Genomic DNA, 3,154 nt, shown 5'->3' with positions numbered 1-3,154 from the left:
TCAAACTTGCGGTATATGCATGGAGTACTAAATGTTGACGAAATAAAAAACTAATTGCACAGTTTGATTGTACTTTACGAGACGAACGTTTTGAGTCTAATTAGTCAACGTTTAGACAATTATCACCAAATAAAAACGAAATGCTACAGTAGCTACTGTAGCTACAGGCGCTACGGCGGCGCCGATTCTGGCCTCAACTAAACGAGGGCTAGCTAGTGACGGGAGACAGCGAGGAGGCAGTCAGAGGTCGTCGTCGCGGCTCCATACTCGCCGCTCGTCTCAACTACTGTACGGCTGGACGGAGCTGACATACGCGGGCCGCTCCTCACAACTACTACTACACATGTGCAGGTGCATGCTGAGTTCATTTCCTTCCATGCGAGGGGCAGGCCCGGCTTGTGCAGAGCGCAGGCCCTGTTGATCAAGGGAGAAGGAATATTTTTGCGCTTGCACAGGGAAGCAGCGGGGATGCCTCTTCCTACTAACCTTTGCTTGCACAAGCGTTCATCCTCCAAACTGTCACCGGTGGTTTAGGCCATGAAAAGAGCCTTCGACCATTGCGAGCGCTTGCGTTGGGATGACACTCCCAAGCTTAACCCATCCAAATTACAGTTTGTCCATGCTGATTGACAGGTACGTGTGGGACATAACAACTAAAACTAGCTGCTGCGTCGTATATATGTAGAGCCCGTTTGGAGGGGCTTCTTCCGGCTCCGGCTCCGGCTCTAGCACTGTAACACTACTGTGGGGGAGCCGGGAGAAGCTCCAAATGTGCTGCTCCTCCGACTCCTCTTCTTTCTAGTTCATTCTTGGAGGAGCTGGAGCCGTTTTTTTGTCATGCTACAGTAAAAAACAGTGATACACAGTATCTTAGAAGTAGGAGCTGGAGCACCGAAAGCCGCACCAAACGGGCTCCTAGTAAGCACAACGAAGCCAAGCAGCTGTCTCATGGCCTCTTTCGTCATAGGGTCAATGGGTGCACGTAGTACTTGATTTGAATTCATGTTTGCACACAATGATTCTTTGAGCAATAACCTTGTCCAAAATCGGAGCAAGAATATCTAAAATAGGAATCTAAGTTTGTACTCGATTACTACGGAGAATCAAATTAAGTTTTTGCAGACATGATTAGTGAGTCTAGTTCAACTAGAAGGTGTGGTTGAGTACCCAGGTTCCAACCACCTAGTTTCGACTCCCCATCAGATCAAGATACATATTTTCTTCTTAGTAAAAACCACCTAGTTTCTTGTAGGTTGGCTGTTATTTTTTAGTTTCATGCGATTGTTATTGTTAATGACCCTTAAATTTTAAAAAAGTAATCAATAGTCTTTTTCATAAAATCCTACTGGCTATGTCATAGTACATAAAGGATTGAAAGAAACTAAAAGCACTGGCCATTACACTTTATTTCCTATTGGTTGATTAAGGGCACGTTTGCTTGGGAGCCGGACGGTGTAGGACCCGGCGTTCAAACCAGCACAGAGCACACTGCAGCAGAGCACAAGCGTACCTCCTTCCCAGCGCACAATAAAAGCCATCCGTCTCCTTCCCTTGTTCATCAAACCAAACCGAAGCCGCACTCCACTCCACTCCACTCCACTGCTCTCCTCCCCAGTCAGCTATGCTCGCCCACCGCCTCCTCCTCCTCCTCGCCGTCGCCGCCGCGGCTGCGGCGAGAAGCACCGCCTTCGCTAAGCCGACGGCGTACGAAGTCCTCGCCGACTACGACTTCCCACGGGGGATCCTCCCCAAGGGCGTGGTCTCCTACACGCTCGACAACGCCACGGGCCCACGGCCACGCTCAATGGATCCTCCTCCTGCGAGTTCTCCATCCAGGGATCCTACACTCTCCGCTACAAGACCGAGATCAGCGGCACGATCGCCACCGACCACCTCACCGACCTCAAGGGCGTCTCCGTCAAGGTCCTCCTCTTCTGGCTCAACATCGTCGAGGTCACCCGCAGCGGCGACAACCTCGAGTTCTCCATCGGCATCGTCTCCGCCGACTTCGGGGTTGACAACTTCCTCGAGAGCCCCACCTGCGGCTGCGGGTTCGACTGCGACGACCTGCTTATGCTCCAGAAGCAGCCGGGGGCCGCCACCGCCAAGCTGCGCCTGCGAGGTGCCTTCTAGAATTCCGCTTCTGCAGCTTCGGTGACTGCTGCTGTAAGCTGCCACTACTAGTAGGGTTGCATGGTAGATGTGGGTTAATAAAGAGGGCAAACTTCAAAAATCCCAGCTTTTAGATGTGGGATGGGGTAGCAAGTTCAAGACTCGGTTTCATGTTTCATCAACTGTTTCAAACAGTTTTAGGAACAGTCAGAGAAGCAATAATTAAGATCTTTCAAATATTTTAATTTATAAATGTCTATATCGAAATTGTCTTCTTTCCATTGAGATGTTTGCACCTCATGTGAATTAGTTTCTGAAGTGGTGATAGTTGAATCCCATCCCATGGTTACCGATGGTTACTTCAAGTGCTTGTTGTGGTTGTTAGTTCAAGACTTCATTAGTTTTCCATTTCGATGAGACAAAACATTTGTTCTCACACAGTTAAGACTAGCTTAAATCAGTAATCGAGTAACTTTTAACTTAATAAGAGCAACACTGTTGATGCTACTGTGATTCCACTTCTGAAGTTATCAGATTTTAAGAAGTGAGTTAACCTTTTTTTTTCCTAAAAAGGAGGAGAATAGCAACAATATTTAAAGGTATTCAAAGTTTTTTTTGTTTCAAGTGGAAAATAATGACGGGAAATGGAATACAAATTTCTGTAGATGTGTATGTGAGCATTTTATGCTGTTTGAAATCTCATGTTGGAATTTTTAATTAATCATAGTTTGTTAATTTGCTGTAGTTGAATTACCCGTTATGGATGGTGTGGTTTAATTGTTTTTTGTTGTAGTTTGTTGAAGGCTTCTTATTTTTCATTTCGAGAAGAAATGGAGTTTTTTTTTTCTTTTGGAGCATTGAGAGAGACAGAGAGCCTAAATTGGTAGAGTAATGTTTATACGTACAAAAGTAATATTATTGTTGCTACAATGGTTTCAAGAGGAGGTAGATCTTTCTTCCTTAAGGGCACTACAATTTTCTTCAAAAAAAGAGGGGAATTGTTTCAAAAAAAAAAGTATAAAGCACTATGTACCTTTGACAT

General features: G+C 45.8%; 1 pseudogene; it reads left to right on the top strand.

Moving 5' to 3' along the window:
- The first annotated feature begins 1,550 nt into the window (after positions 1-1,550).
- On the top strand, positions 1,551-2,504 carry LOC136518482 (uncharacterized protein At5g01610-like; annotated as a pseudogene).
- Positions 2,505-3,154: the final 650 nt, after the last annotated feature.

This window comes from Miscanthus floridulus, chromosome 17, assembly GCF_019320115.1.
Source record: "Miscanthus floridulus cultivar M001 chromosome 17, ASM1932011v1, whole genome shotgun sequence".
Taxonomy (NCBI): Eukaryota; Viridiplantae; Streptophyta; class Magnoliopsida; order Poales; family Poaceae; genus Miscanthus; species Miscanthus floridulus.
Note: the sequence above shows the minus strand (reverse complement) of the source record. Positions and strands in the feature narration are given on the sequence as shown.